The sequence below is a fragment of the Petaurus breviceps genome, unplaced genomic scaffold, assembly GCF_028583685.1.
Source record: "Petaurus breviceps papuanus isolate PSGF00001 unplaced genomic scaffold, PetGlider_PUasm1.0 90734, whole genome shotgun sequence".
In the NCBI taxonomy this organism is placed as follows: domain Eukaryota; kingdom Metazoa; phylum Chordata; class Mammalia; order Diprotodontia; family Petauridae; genus Petaurus; species Petaurus breviceps.
This window is the reverse complement of record NW_027187327.1, coordinates 1876739-1893853: the sequence shown is the minus strand read 5'-3', so window position 1 is coordinate 1893853 and position 17115 is coordinate 1876739. Positions and strand designations below refer to the sequence as shown.

The following is a 17115-nucleotide window of genomic DNA, read 5'->3' as shown; positions in this document are numbered from 1 at the left end:
GTAGACTGCACCATCATGATTATCAGTGATATTTCTTGTATAGCTCTTCTGTCTTGACCTCTCTTCTTAATCTACTTCTCTTAAGTCCTTACAACTTTTGTCTTTTATCATGCCCATTTTTGCATGAAACATTCCCTTGATATCTCTAATTTTCTTGAAGAGATATCTTAATTTTCCCATTCTATTGTGTTCTCATTGCTTTACATAGCTCATTTTATAAAACCTTCTTGGGGCAGCTATGCAGTGAATTAGAGCACTGCTCCTGGAGTCAGGAAAACCTGAGTTCAACTCTGGCCTCAGACACTTGACACTTACTAGCTGTGTGACCTTGAGCAAGTCACTTAACCCCAATTACCTAGTCTTCCCCCCCTTCAAAAGAATAAAAGACCTTTTTATCTCTCCTTGCTAATCTCTGGCATTCTGCATTCAGTTGGGTATTTCTTTCCCTTTCTCCTTTCCCTTTCCCTTTTATTCTTTTCTCAGCTATTGGTAAAGCCTTATCAGACAGCCATTTTGTTTTCTTTCTTTTCTTTTTCTTGGCTTTTTTTTTGTTTTGTTGTTGCCTCCTGTACAATATTGCAAACTTCTGTCCATAGTTCTTCAGACACTCTATCTACCAGCTCTAATTTCTCAAATCTATTCATCACCTCTACTTCAAATTCATAAGGGATGTTATTTAGGTCATATTTATATGGTTTTCCTTACTTTCTTCAATTTAAGTCTGAATTTTGCAAGAATAAGCTTATGATCTGAGCCACAGTCAGCTCTAGGTCTTGTTTTAACTAACTGTACAGTGTTGCTCCTTCTTTGGTTGCAAAGTATATAATCAATCTGATTTTGATTTTGACCATCTGGTGATATCATATGTAGAATCACCTCTTGGATTGTTGAAAAAAAGATATTTGCAATAACCAGTGAGTTATGATCACAAAACTCTATTAGTCTCTAACCTCCTTCATTTTGTACTGCAATGCCAAACTTGCCTTTTATTCCATTTATCATTGATTTCCTATGTAAGCATTCCAATCCCCTCTGATGAATGTGACATCATTTGGAGGTGTTATTTAAAGAAGATGTTATACAGCTTCATGGAACTGAGCAACTTTGACCTCTTTAGCATCAGTTGGAGCATATCCTTGTATTACTGGGATGTTGAATGGTTTGCCTTGTATTAGAATAGATATAATTCTGTCATTTTTGAGATTACACCTCAGTGCTGCTTTTATTACCCTTTATTGGCTATGAGGGCTCCTCCATTTCTCCTAAGAGGTCCTTGCCCACAGTAGTACATGAAGTGATCACCTTAACATATCAACACTCAATTCTTTAGTAGAAATCACAACCTGTACCTTTTCACTCTTTAATCTCATTATTCCACCGTATGTCTTCTTCATTCCAGCCAGACCAAACTCATTCTGAAACCAACATACCTTGCAGATTTCCTACTCTGTACCTTCACTCCAACTCTTTTCCATTCCTAAATGTCCACCTACAAATCTATGTTCAACATTTCCATCATGTTCACCTCCAAAAGACCTTTGACTAACCCTAACACACTCCTCACTCTGCATTCTCCAGTTGCATGTATAATGGAAGAAAGGTTGAAGTTGAAGTTAGAAGATCTGGGGTAGATCTTGCTGCTTATAAGCTGTGGGAACATAGGTTAATCAGTGAACTTCTCAAAGACTCAGTTTTCTGATCAGTGAAATGGGGTTTAATTTATATGCCATTTCCTTTAAAGGGTTGTTATAGGGAATTAAATCCAATAATAAATATAAAAGTAGCTTAAAACTAGAAAATATTATAAAAATATCAGCTATTGCTATGACTGCCTCCTATGTGTGTTTGGACCTTTCTTGTTTTTACCTCTAAGAACATGTTCATCTTCATGTTCTGTATTAAACTACAATGTGGACATTTTTGGGTGGTCACAGCATCTGCTTTGTTTCAGCCTAGTGCTAACTGTACTTTTGTGATGAATAAAATAATTACTAGATGCAAAAATGTAAAAAAAAGTCTCCAAGTTCTCAGTCACTTGAAAAAGGGCAGCAAAGATATTACAATAAGCATACACACAGTTTTCCCAAAGTTCCCATAGGCTGAATCATGTCACATCTGTGCATGAATTGAAAGACCTGCTACATGACTTTTGTATTTTGTTTCTTTTTTCTGTTCCTACAAATTTTTTCTTTTCTTACAAATTCTTACAAAAATTGCTTTCATGTGACCTTCATCTTAAGGCTGCTCTGCAAAAGACGCTCAAGTCATTTGACCCTCAATAAGACTCTCTGAAAAAAACCCTCAAAAACTCCTTATACAATAAATACTGTATTGTTTACTGATGAATGCTGCCTTTGCTCTGTGGAATGGATGGGGGGAAATTACATGATATAAACTAATATTGTTTTGTATAAAATGTAAATGATTCCTATACATCTGCATAATGATTAAATCCATGTATAATGATTCCTATAATCTGTATAAAATGCATTTCATTCAAATGACCAATTTATAAACTTTATTGAAAACCATTTGGAAGAGAGGTTGTAGTTCTTTCTAAAAGATGTTACATCATTTGAATTGTAGTGCTCATTTGGAGTCAAAGGCCCTGAGTTCAAATCTCAGCTTTGTCATTTTCTATATGTAAGCAATTCACTTCACATTGTTGATCATCAGTTTTCTCTTTTGCAAAGTGAAGGGAAAAGACAATGACCTCTGAGTTGCCTTCCATGTCCAGATCTTATAGGGAGGTACTGTGTTATGATGGAAATAACACTGGCTGTGAAATCAGAGGCCTTGGGATTAAAGCCTACTTCTTATATTTACTCCCTTTCTGACTTCTAGCAAACCATGGTCTTCATTTTCCTAATCTGAAAAATAGGGAGTTTGACTGGAGTATCTTTGCGATGCCTTCCAGCCTATGACTATAATTGTGTGACTTAGAATTAAGCAAGATGCAAAGATCAATAATGAGAATTTGTTGACAAGATCAAATCTGATCAACAATTCAGGGAAAGGAAAAAACTGATAAGGACAAATAATTTCAAGAATAGGCAAAAGGGAAGAAACAGCGGGAGAAAGAAGCATTCGTGTTGGAACTATAAATAGAGTGATATGTTTGAAGACCTATGACATACGAATATACTAGAGCATGAAGTTTCAGAAGACAAATGTAAGAACATTGCATGGGGAGGAATGAAACTTCAATGAGAGTGTTGAGCTAGTGTTAACTTATTCTCTAAGCTATAATATCTTTTGGTTTTAAATAATTGGGGCATCTAAACTGGATCTTGGGGAGGAAAATTTTTCCAAAGACTTGATGGGGCAGCCTTTGATTTCACTATGTCCTGTTCATACAAGAGGTGAAGAGTTAAGTACAATTTTGAAATACAAATTGTAAGGAGGCACTTTCCTGCTTCATCCTAGAAATATGTGAGCGTGGGATATCTTCAGAAAGAAAGAATTTATGAATGAGCTTCATGTTTTTTGAGAGATGAGGTTTTTTTTCAGAGTTTTTTTGTTTGTTTGTTTTGGTTTGTTTTTTTTGCTAGAGATACTGATGATAAATATCCTTAAAGGGAGAAAATGTCCCAGTGTCCCAATTAAAAGATGAGGCTGACTTCTTCTTATTGTAAAACCACATGTGTTGCAATTTTTTTTTGTTATTTCCTAAATCTGAGATAAATAATTTTGAGTGTTTGAAGAACTGCCTAGTAATAAACCTTTATTTATTTCATCCTTTAACACTCCCTCTTTTCTAACATCTGTGGAATTAAACCATCTCTCATTTTGTATTTTCCAACTTAATATTGGCTGGAGTACAGCAAAAGCAAGTCACTGCCTGAAGGCCCTAAGCATAAGTGCATTTAAATGAACAGATATTATTAACCATTATAATGGCAAGCAGAAAAATAAATAATTCATCCTCAGAAATTCCACCACTATGCAATCTACTTAAAGTGCAATTTGTCTGCTAAAATTTTAATATTTGCGAATATATTATATATACATATGTATATATGATATGCATATATATGTATATTACATCACCTTTAGTTCCAAATGTATCCAGCCGTTCTCCCCTACACAGCAGGTCTTCCCTAATCACGATGAATAAAGATTTTTTAAAAAAGGAAAAAATTTACTAAAACTAATCAACATTTTCAATCAAGTTTGATGGTATATGCAATATTTTATGCCCATAGTCTACCCCCTATGAAAGGATAAGGGTATGTTTTTGTATCTCTTCCTTGAGGAAAAGTTGGTCGTTATAACATACATCACATTCAGCTTAATCTCACTTATTATTGTTGTTCTTTCTATTTACATTATTGTAGTAATGATGTTTTCATGGTTTATCTTACTTTACTGAAATGCATATTCTTTAACAGAAATGACCTGGTGGGAAGTAGTTATGATATCCTTAACATTAGGATTGCAAGAATGGAGTCACAATGACGCACATTTTTATAGACCATTAAGCATGTGTACAAAGCAATTTCTTTACAATAAACCTCTGAAGTATATAAAAGACTTTTTTTTCAAACTTGTGATTTTGTGGATGTAGAATACTCTCCAATTTGGAAACCCTCTCTAGCAATTCAGATAATTAACTCATACCTTCTTTAGTCTTTTTTTTTTTAATTTTTTGCTTTTTTGGGGGAGGGCAATTGGGGTTAAGTGACTTGCCCAAGGTCACATGGCTAGTTTTTGTACTAAGTGTCTCAGGCCAGATTTGAACTCACGTCCTCCTGACTCCAGGGCCGGCGCTCTACTCACAGTGCCACCTAGCCACCCCACTTTCTTTAGTCTTAAAAACTACACATAGTTTCTATTGTGGGTATATAGAAAGACTAGATAGATATAGATACAGAAATAGATCTTGTCTTATAGACTTCCTGGGGCACTGAGAAATTGAGTCTCTTCCTATATGTATCAGGGGCAGGAGGACTTGAACACAGGTGACCCTGACTGTGAGACCTTTCTCTATTCACTAGATGACACTGCTTGTCAAATATTAGCATCACCACTTATTGAAATGAGGAAATTGAGATCTATAGATGTTAGAGATGAGTTGTCCAATATTACTCAGAAAGTAGCAGAGATTCTAACCTATATCTTCTGATTCTATTTAAACCACATTGTCTTTTAGCATGGAACACTAGGAGAAGCTGATTTTTTTAACTGATATAATTTTCTTCCCCTAAATCTTGAAAAAAGCTGTAAAAATCTGTTTCTAAATCATATCACATCTCTAGCTTTTATATTTTCAATGATTATAATTAGCAGAATGTATATGTATATGGGGACTTTTCAAAACGATTTTTAAAATGGGGTCAGACTGTTCACATGAAGAAAGGGAGGGAGGAAATATCCATGCAGTCTAGATACTGGGCAAAATTTCTAGTGTGGAGAGACCAATGTTGTACCTTCTTCATCTCAAATTGACTTTCAAAAGCATAGATTACTCCATAATGCACAGCAAATATCCATTCTCTTTCTCAGGAATTAGTTCAGTAGGAATTGTTGTAAAATGAAAAACAAAAAATATCAGGCTAAGGAGGCAAAAACTATTAAACATGCTTAATTTGTTATTTCAGTAGCCACAACAGGATATTCTTTTTCTTTCCCTCTTCTCTTTTTTAAAGTAGTGTTTTGGTCTTTTGGATTACTACTGGTGTTTTCACTGGGCTCCCTGTGCCTTGTAAGTGCTCAATAAATTGAGTAATTTGTACATCTCTGCCTGCAGCATAAATAGTAGGACTCTGCTATGACTTTGCTTCTCTGAACATATTAAGCTTACTTTAAAACTCTGTATAACTTAGATTACTTACATAGCTAAGACAACTGAGATCAGAAAGGTACTATTACCAAGTTCCTAATTTGAATAATGAGAAGTTGGTAAAAAAAAAATTTTCTCCCTCCTAACCCAAAAGAAGGAAAAGTATATTCAGTAAAAGAATAATAAATTAAATCATTATAGAGCTGGGAATAATCTCTTTATTTTACAACGAAGGGAACTTAGGCCCAGGGAAGTTAAGTGACTTGCCCAGGATCACAAAAATTGTATTAAAGGCAGGAAACAAACTCATATCCTGTGTCAATAGAGCCCATTCTTTTTATTTGAACGCATTTTATTTATTTTTTATTTTACTTTCAATTTATGAAATAAAACATTCCTTCCCATTCTCTTTCCACTGTTCTATACTGCCACCTAAAAGTTCTATCAAGATAATGAAACTGTGTTTGTTTACATTCAGTTAGAATGTTGTTTATCTTCTAATAGGCAAGATCCTTTTTGGAGAAATTCAATACGGATCTATCACCTTCTTTGACTTGATGTTACTGATATTATCTCCTGGTAATCTTTTAATGAGGCACATGCTCATGATATCTCCTAACAAAGGATATAGCTTCAAGATTAGAGAAAACTTTTATTGATCCATGATTTTAATGTATAGGGTACTCTCTCTACCATTGCTAACCATAATCTTTTTCACATTTTCTCATGTTTTTGTTCCTGTATATCCATCACAGAAGATTAATATCAGTGTTCATGCAGTGTTTTATGGCATACAAAGTATGTTACATGTATTATTTCATTTGATCCTTGTAACAACTCTGAAAGGTAGGCCCTATTTTTATGTCATTTTACAGATGATGAAACTGAAACTGTAAACTACAGCATAATAAACTGGAAATTTTTCTTTTATTCTTTTAGTATCTCAAAGTTATTAGATTACTACCTGAGCTATCTGTCTATTGTCTCATTTTCATAGAACTAACTCTTTTGTTTCTCCATCCATGCATTTCCTCAGCAAGGCCTGTTATGTCACTTTTGACATGCACACCTCTATTGGTAGTCTGTTTATGTTCACCCTCAGTCATTTCATTGAATCAAATTATTTGTGACTTCAGTTCTTCTGAGAGCATAATTTGCTACAATTGGAAGTTACTTAGCATCACAAGGGGAGTCATTACTATTAAAGAGATGTTTTGTTTGCCCCCAATAACAAGAAATTTGTGGTCATAGAATATACTACTCAGCATTTCAACTGAAACCCAAACTAATTCAGAAGCTAGCTTACCATTGACTTGTGTTACTTGTCCAATGTATATAAGTAGAAGGACTAAATTTATCAGGTGTCCAGACACTTGTCATAATCTGGGCAATATGGATTTTTGTCTGAGTTGGATTGTAAAGCTGATCTGTTTCAGGTAACTGGGTTTCCCTGTGGTTTTGTAATGTTCCTGGACTTGATACAATCAACTCAATGATCCTAATTGCATTATACTAATTGAAAGATTAGAGGAAAAGGAAGAAGTATAGTTGAATGACCTTTGAAAACAAATGACCTATAATAGAACATGTCACTATATACTTCTATACTAATTTCATTGATATTTTTGTCCTTAGCATTATTTAGCTTATTCATTCAGATTGTAAATAAAAATGAGGCAAAAATTAAAAACAAAACACCATGAAATGAAGCATCTCTATATGATTTTTAACTGTACACTGGGATATGACATACCACTGATAAGGAGTATCTCTGATGGTGACATACTTATATTTTGGACCCTAAAGCCATACTTTGCAAAAATTTCCTCCCAAGACATGTTGTCATTGATAGGATCATAGAGTTGAGGAAGACCTTATAGCTATTCGGGGGGGAGGATAGGTAGTGCAATGAATAGAGCACCAGCCCTGGAGTCAGGAAGACTTGAGTTCAAATCTGGCTTCAGACACTTAGCATAAAAACCAGCTGTGTGACTTTGGGCAAGTCACTTAACCCCCATTTCCCTATCTACCCCCTCTAAACAGCAAAAATAAATAAATAAATAAAACTATTGAGTTTAACCCCTTTATTTTTTAGTTGAGGATACTGAATTTCAGAAAAAAAAAATATGTGACTTGTCTAATATCACATAGTTAAATGACTGGGTCAGAATTTTAAGTCAGATTTTTTCTGACTACTTATCTAATACTCTAAGCTACCTATGTCTTCTGAGAATACTAGTGAGAGAACCTAAGCCCTTATTTACCTTAGCAGGCTAGAATTTCAAGATATCTAAGAGAATTTAGAGGCCTGTGAAGAACATTTAAATGCAACAAAGAAAGAAGTTTACTAAATGTTCCTCAGATAGCTAACTGGCTTCCTTAAAACAACACCATGATACAATCTTCTGTTTTGTCTTTTGTTTCCTTACCTCTTTAAGAAAGAAGATTGAGGTTCTAGCAGCAGGCAGCTGCGGCAGCAGCTGCGACGGCCAGGCAGGCGAATCTAACCCGCAGAGCCCAAGGAGGGCAGGGGGAGGGCCCGAGCACCTCCAACTAAGAAGGGGGCGGGACCCAGGTCGAGTCCCCGCCCCCTCCTATGCCCCCTCCTCCTCCCCCTAGAGGAGGAAGGTGCAGCCCTCCACGGGGCGGGTCCGGCCCCAGATCTGACCAGAGCTCCGGGCCCCCTCCCCTGCCCCTTCCCCGGAGCCCGGGTGCCCAGTGAGGCCCAGCCCGCCCCTCGAGAGCCCCGCCATGAGTGAGAACGTGCTCTGCTCCAGCAGGGCTACAGTGATGGTTTATGACGACATCAACAAAAAGTGGCTCCCAGCTGGGACAGGGCCCCAGGCCTTGAGCAGAGTCCAGATCTACCACAATCCAAGCACCAATGCCTTCCGAGTCGTGGGCCGGAAGATGCAACCAGATCAATAGGTTGTCATTAACTGTGCCATTGTCTGGGGCGTCAAGTACAACCAGGCCACTCCCAATTTCCACCAGTGGCGGGATGCCCGCCAGGTCTGGGGCCTCAACTTTGGCAGCAAAGAAGATGCCGCCCAGTTTGCAGCAGGGATGGCTGATGCCCTGGAGGCCTTAGAAGGAGGTGGGCCACCACCCCCTCCCCCTGCATCCTGGTCTGTCCAGAATGGACCCTCACCAGAAGAGGTGGAGCAGCAGAGAAGGCAACAGCTGGAACACCTGGAACAGGTGGAAAGAGAGCGCCGGGTCTCCAGTGCAGGAGCCCCAGCGGCTGCCCCAGCTGGGGGGCCCCCACCCCCTCCAGGGCCCCCTCCTCCCCCCGGCCCACCCCCACCCCCTGGGCTGCCTCCCTCAGGAGCAGGGCCTACCACCCTAGGTGGCGGGGGAGGCGCACCCCCAGCACCCCCACTGCCGTCTGCCCAAGGCCCCAGTGGGAGAGGTGGGGGTGCCACAGGCCTGGCTGCAGCCCTCGCGGGAGCCAAACTCAGGAAAGTCGGCAAGAATGTCCTCGGTGCCACCTCCTGCCCCAAAGGCTGAGAGTACTCGCAGCACCGGGGGAGGGCTAATGGAAGAAATGAGCGCCATGCTGGCCCGGAGGAGGAAAGCGACATTGATTGGGGAGAAGCCCCCAGCCAAGGACGAACCTACCAACGAAGAAGCTGAAACAAGAGCTCCCACACAGAATGAGCCTATTCGGAGACCTTGGGAGAAGAATAGCACAACCCTACCTAGGATCAAGTCTTTCACATCAGCAATGAGCTGTGAGACCCCTACCTCGACTCCCAGCACCCACGAGGAGTCTGACTTAGACAGAATCAAACAGGAACTGCTGGAGGAGGTGCGGAAGGAGCTCCAGAAAGTGAAAGAAGAGATAATATTTTGTCCAAGAGCTCCGGAAACGGGGCTCTCCGTGACCAGAAGAACTTGGGAACCGAGCCCTCCCCCAATTCCTCCTGCCTTGAACTTTGGGATAAGCCGGAGAAGCCTCCTCCACAGCCTGGCCTTTGGTCCCCTTGGAAGACCCCAAGGAGGTGGCAGCCCAGCCCTGCCACTCCCTCCTGGCATGCAGATTTGAGGCAGGGGGCTCCACCTGCCCCTTCTGTCCTTGGTCCATTCCTCCTTTCATCCCCTTGGGGCTCCTTCCTCTGCTTGGGACATATCAATCAGCTCCAAAAAGGAAAGAAGAAAGGGGAGATCATGTCTCCCCTTCCTGGAGCCCCTCGAGGGTCCAATGTTCACTTTAATCCTTAGAAGCCTTCAATTTTTTTAAGAAAAAAAAAAATATATATATATATTTGTTTGGGAGGGAAAGGGGGATTTTATTTGTTTTGATAAGGGTGGGGTCTTGGCAGTCTTAAATACTGTAATTCTAGCTGTGCCCCTCTGGGGGTGTGGTTCTTCCAGGGGGTATAGGGAACCAGGACCTCTCCCCACTGCAGGGAACTCCCTTTTCCCCTTTCCCTCAAAATATTCCCCTTACCCCTTTTCTATAAGGAATTAAGATTCTATGATTCTATAAAATACTGTAACATTTTTTGGAAATTTTTTTTTTTTTAATTTAGGGTAGGCCTGGGTTTTGGAGCCATTCCCCTGGGTGGGAGAGTAAATGGAAGCAGAAAGCCCTCTTGGGGGCCAAGGGGAATGTTCTTGTCCCCTTCCCCATATTGAAATGGACTCAGTTGGAATAAATCTACCCATTTTTTTTTTTTTGTTATAAAAAAAAAAAAAAAGAAAGAAGATTGAATGTGATCCCCCCACCAGTGGTTCTTGTTATAGATCTCTGAGACTGGCAGAAAAAAAGACTCTGTAGAGGGCCTACAGCTGCAGAGTGTTCTTTCCCTGACAGTGTCAGTCTGGAGGCATTCAAAGTATGAAGTAAGAGTCTTCCTTTTACGGCCTATGTGGGGGCTGTTGGGTTTCTTGGCACTCATGGCCTGCATGTTTAATATTTCCCATGAATGTTTTTCCTATTGTTTAGGATTTTGTAGCCTGTTGTTTCTGTAGGTGACCAAAAAGTTAAACAAAACAAAATGAATAGCCCTTTCCTTCTTCATTCTTTATATGCCTTTGAGGTGAAAGTGATATTTTAAAGACATTATTTTTCTGCTTTGCTGTCTAAATTCTTTATTCTGTTTTGTTTGCTATAATGTTTTTTGTTTGATATATATGTGGTCTCCTCCACTGGATGCTTTCCTGTGTCCTGTTGTGTGTTGTCTCCCCCTTTAGAATGTGAATTCCTTGAGGGCATGGATTGCCTTTCTTCTTTTTAATTGTATGCCTAGCATTTAGCATACCAGCCCTATATGCCCGGTATACAGTAGGTGCTTAATAAATGTTTATTGCATTATGTTAGATCAACAAGCAATCATTGAGTGCTTACTATATGCCAAACATTATGTGAAGTACTGGGGATACAAAGATTGGGGTGAGACAAGCATGCCCTCATTGAAATAAATCATAATGATGTAACTATGTGCTGGAAAAATAATACTAATGAAAAATATTAATGAAATTAATACAAGAGTTTGCTTATATCAGGAGAGAATGAATATACATAAATAAGTACATGAAAAATAGACACAAGATAATTCTGTGTGGATGGGTCAGGAAAAGCTTCAGTAAGAAAGTTTTGCGGAAGCACATTATTAAAAGGAACTAAATTCTAAGAGGCAGGTGTGAATGGTGAGTGCCTTCATTCCATGGGAGTTGGTTGGTGCAGAGAAACAGAGACAAGAAATTGAGTGCCTTAAATGCAGAACAGTAAGAAGACCAGATTGGTAGAATATATAAAGGAGAGGAATATGCAATAAACCGATAGCCTGAAGCCAGATTTTAAAAGGCTTAAAATGCCAAAAGATAAATTTTTATTTGATCTCAAGGTAATAGAGAGTCAATGTATACTGTTCAAATTTTAGTAAAATCACTTCAGCCACTATGTGGAGAATAGATTGCAGTAAAACAAGGATTTGAGGCAAGACCTGTTTAGAGGCTCTTAAAATAGTTCAAGTGAGAGAGGATGAGGGTCTGAACTAGGGTGGTGGCTATGTGGATGGAGAGAAGAATTGCTATGAAGATGAAAATAACTGAAAAACTGATTGGGCTGAGGGACAGCAATGAGTTGAATATGGCCACCATATTACAAACCTGGGTAACTGGAAAGATGGTGGTCCCTTTGACAATAAAAGGGAAAATTGAAAGGATAGATTTTTTGGGAAAAGACAATGAATTGGTGACACAAGTCCCAATAGTATGATAATAGTCTTTAGGTAAGGACTTAACATTTGTTTCTTTTTTATCACAGTGCCTCATGCAACTCTTGCTTAGGACACACAGCATGATGAAATCTCTTTAATGTAAATTATATGAAAACTAAAGTCACAATTTCAATAGGCAGTGGGCTTAAGTTTGCCTTCATGTATCTATGAAAGAAGATTGGATGAGATAGTTAAATGTCTGAAGAGGATTAGTCTATCCCTTTTCATTCTAAATCTATGATTCTCTGAACATGATCTCAGAATATTTAAATGTCTGGTACAGTGTCTGCCTTAAGTGTTTTTTAAGCTAAAAGTAACACGGAACAATGGGATAAACACTAGACTTGGAATCAGAGACTACATGTTCAAAGTCTGTCTCTGATGTTTACTACCTGGGTAATTTTAAACAAATGTCTTAACCACTTTCCCTCTTCAATTCCTCATTAATAAAATGAGGGGATTACATTAGATCAATATCTTTAAACTTTTTTTTTATCCTAGACCCCTTTGATAGTCTAGCAAATCCTGTGAATAGTGTTATCTTAGTGAATAGTGAATTAGTGAATAGTGAAAATATTATAAGTGTTGTTTTTTTTTTAAATCATAATGGAAATAAAGGCTACATTTCAGTTAGAGGTTAATAAGATTAAAAACATAAATAATATGCATATACATACACAGACATCCATATGCATGTATGTATGTGTGTATATATTTCACATATATATGTGCCTCTCATATATTCATATATATGTATGCATGTATGTCTATATACATATGGCTAATACATTTTTGTTAACCTCTGTGTGTGTGCCTGTCTCTATATACACAAACATATCTATGTATGTATATATATATATATTATATATATTGCATATGCATATATAAAATATTTTATTAAGTTCTCCCTCTAAATATATACATATACATACAAACGTATATAAATGTGTATATGTTTGTACAAAATCTTTAGTTTCATTAACTTTCTCTTTCTCTCTCTATATATATGCATGTGTATGTATATATGCATGTATACATATATTGTGTGTATGTGTGTGTATCTACCCTAGTTCATTAAGTCCCTGAAATTTACTCAGAGACCATCTGGGGGCCTAGGGACCCCAGATTAACACTAGATGGATTCTTAGAGGTTCCCTTCTAGTTCTCCATTTCTGATCCCATGAATTGAACTGAAAATTCATTCCAACAATATTGAAAAATTCTAAATTATTATTCTCATCGATTTGTTAAAGCAGTTACTTGTGTGTCAGCTATTTCTCTATCCACTCTACTGGTTAGGCTTTAAGAGAAATAAAGTTTCAGGGCAGAGCTCCAGAGACCAACTCTTAAATGTATAAATTTTTCTTTGGTCTGAAATCCAGCCTGACGTGGTGAAAGGCAGTGTGGAATACACCATAAGTGTATGTTACTTAAAATCTATGTGATCTTGACCATCACTACAGCTCTACAGTCCTCAGTTTACTCATTTGTAAAATGAGAGGGTTGGACTAGCCTTAAATGCTTGATTATATCATTTATGCATTTAAGCCTTGTCTCCATCATTTACTAGCCTGGCCTGTGACCATGGAAGTCATGTCAGGTCTCTGAGCATTGGTTACCTCATCTGTTAAGTGGGAATAACACTACTTTCAATTTGTTCTGTGACAATGTTTTATGAGTATAACAAGGCTATTTTACCACATATAGCATGGGAGCGTCACATATGGCTCAAGAGGAGGTAGAATAGTAATTTCTAGCTTCTTCTCCCAGGGAGACTTTGTTTGCTGCCAAGAGGGAAAGCAAAAGATAAAGGTCAGAAGTTTGACTGGTTTGCTTTCCTCAAGACCAGAATTACATCTATCTGTTCCCTTAAGTACTATTACTCTAAGGGATGTAGTTTCCAGGTTCAGGCTAAGCTTCTGATTGCTATTCATTAATGGAGAAAGAAGGAACCCAAGATTTATATCCAAGTCTTTATTCCATTCCCACCAAATATCAGTTCCACAATAAGTACACATATAGCAAAAAAGTAAAGAAATCCATTTATCCAAGCTAATAGCAAAACAAATCAGAGAAAGTACATATACAAGACTATCAGACAATATAAACTAAAGGAGCTGTCCCATTAGGAATGAGATAACTCAGTGAGAGAGAGGGAGACAGATAGAGAGAGATAGAGAGAAAGACAGAGAGACAGAGATAGAGATAGAGAGGCAGACAGAGAGACAGAGACAGAGAGAGAGTCCCAGATCTCACCCAAGGAGAAAATTACCTGACATCCCAAGTGTAGCAAAATTGGGATAGGGACATGATGGAAATTGCTAGCTCTTCTCATGTTGGCTTCTTCCCAGAGTCTTACTTTCCCTCAGTGACCTTAAATGATCTAGGCATCATCAATTCTCTCTCTTGGAAATGGAGGTCAGAAGGATCTGAAACAACTCAAGAGACTTGAGAAAACTAAAGAAATCTTAAGAAAAAGTCAAAAGACACAAAGAATGCAAATGTCTCCTCCATCCTGTTCTCACCAACTCCACTCCATGCTTCATGTAAGAGTGGGGCATTCATCACCACTAATGAGGAGAGAATCAAACCAAACCAATGGACTTTGGGACTTGAGTTATATGGGCAAAATACACTTTTCAAATAATTCACTTGTAATCCTTATCTGCAAAGGGCACTGATAGGAAGTGAAAATTTTCCAAGATGAATGGAGGGATTGAAGGAAGCATCATTGGAGGCAGAAGTCATTAAGGACAAGGGGAAGCCCTAGAACTTTGGAGTTCAAGGGGAACATACTAATCTGGCCACTGGATGACAAATGAAGGTCATTGCTACCCCAGACTGAAATATCATTATCAATTAGAGATTTTTTGAGAGTAATCTTACTGGACTGAATTTTTTTGCACATTGAGACCTTGTGATGCACATCCTTTTGTTCACAGCCACAGAACTCATATGAATTAAAAAAGATGGAATTTTATGTATTTATATATATGCATATATGTATATATAACTATGATAAATGTGATTTATCACAAATAGTTAAAACAATTAGGGTGACTCACAGAGCAAGAAATATGATTCCAACAAGTTAATATTTCACCTCTGCCTAATCTCTCCCTTTCTCACTAAGAGAGTCCTGGGGCCTAAATACCAAATTCTAGGGCTTCTGCTATGCAATATCAACCTTGGTATTAATTTTGCACTTCAAGGAGTGTAAATCAATAATTGCTATTGGTTTGTCTCTTGGCTATTAAAAGGAATAACTAGAAGGGTTAATTTTGATTTTAAACAAATATTAAATACATACCTACTATGTGTATATATAACTTTCAAAAAAGTTTAGGGTGCAATGCAAATATAAATAACATATGGCCCCTGCCCTCATTCGTGGGTGTGAATCAAGTAATATCAGTATAATGTGTTATTATTATTAATGGGATAATTCATTTCATTCTCACTTTTTCTGATGAGTTTTAAATATATTCCTGGAGAAAGTGACTATGCTAAGATTATTTAAACTACTTAATGTAAAAATATTGTAAACTATGTAAATGTAAAAAATAATGTAAACTACTTAATGTAAAAATACTTCTATAGACTATTGAATAAGTGAATAATATAACTTCTTTTTTTTAGCTGAAAAAATATTGGTATTCACATTTATCTTAAGTTATCTGGATACAATGGATAGAATGCTGGATCTGGAATCAGAAAGACCTGAGTTCAACTCTTGTCTCTGATTCTTACTAACTATGCAATCCCTGGACAAGTCACTTAACCTCTGCCTGCCTCAGTGTCCTCAAATGTAAAATATGGATAATAATGCAACCTACATTACAGTGTTGTTGTGAGGATCAAATGAGATAATATTTCTAAATAACTTGGCATAGTATAGTAGATAGTTAATAAATTCTTATTCCTTTTCCTTTTTCCTTGACTAATCTTCTGTAGTTTCAACAAAAGCACCTTTGAGAAAACTCTCATCACAGATAAATATATAATATAGGATAGGTAGCTCATTCTGTTTCCACATGATGTTTTTTTCCTCTGGATCACTATATTTTATAATCTACTTAGCTTAGCGATTTATGTGTATCTTGAAACCTAGGATTTATTTGAAATGATACCATTTAATTTTATTATGGATCAATGCTATGGCCAAGTGATTTTGGACAAAAAGTTGTTCATGATAATGCAGCAATTCCAGTAGTGTTTATTTGCTGATTTCTCAATTACATTTTAATGCACCTATTTGTAGTATTGGGATCTATCTTTTTTTTTTTTAATTTATGAAAGACAGTGAGTGTCTGGTGAATCACTTCAAAACTACTAAAGCTATGTCTTGTTATTTCATAGAGGTTTTATTTTTCAATCCATAGTGATATGTTGCACAGCATTTTCTTTTTCTTTATATAATCTGCATTGTTCAGTAAGCCCAGATACCTTAACTAATTCACTTTTCTATAAATTCTTGTGGTGATGATCTGATCCTGAATTGCTACTAAAACAAGCAAACAAAAACACCCACTTTACTTTCTATAAACAATTCCACAATTTCTTTCTTTTTTCCTTCCTTCTTCCATCCTTCCTTTCTTTTTTTTCTGATTTCTTTCTCCTCCTCCTCATTCTTCTTCCTGTTCTTCTTCATCTTCTTCTTTCTCTTCTTCCTCTTCTTCTTTTTCTTCTTCTTCTCCTTCTATCTTTGTTGAGATATTAGATGAGTTATTTGGGTGTTTCCTTTGGAGAACCTTTTTTTTTTAAATTCTACTCTTAAATAATAATGATTCTTAGGTTCTATATGCATTTAGGCCACTTTCAGGTAAAAAAAAAATTTAAATTCCCTAGCCTGTACCCATTTTCAATCTTTGTTCAGTAAAGTAGAGTCCATTCATTCCAAAAGTATTCCTTTAAGATTTTGACTAGTTCATCATGTGGCCTGAAAAGATCTATCAGTCTTCTTTGATGAGGAAGTATTAAGATATCGGTATTCGCCTTCAGATGATAGACCTTATGTTTCACTAACATGAAACAAAATTTTGTTAGGATACATTCCAAATTTGTTACATGTACATTAAGAGTGGTATTGAATAAGCTTGGGTGTTC

General features: G+C 37.3%; 1 pseudogene; it reads left to right on the top strand.

Moving 5' to 3' along the window:
• The first annotated feature begins 8462 nt into the window (after positions 1 to 8462).
• LOC138145341 (vasodilator-stimulated phosphoprotein pseudogene) lies at positions 8463 to 10289 on the top strand (annotated as a pseudogene).
• Positions 10290 to 17115: the final 6826 nt, after the last annotated feature.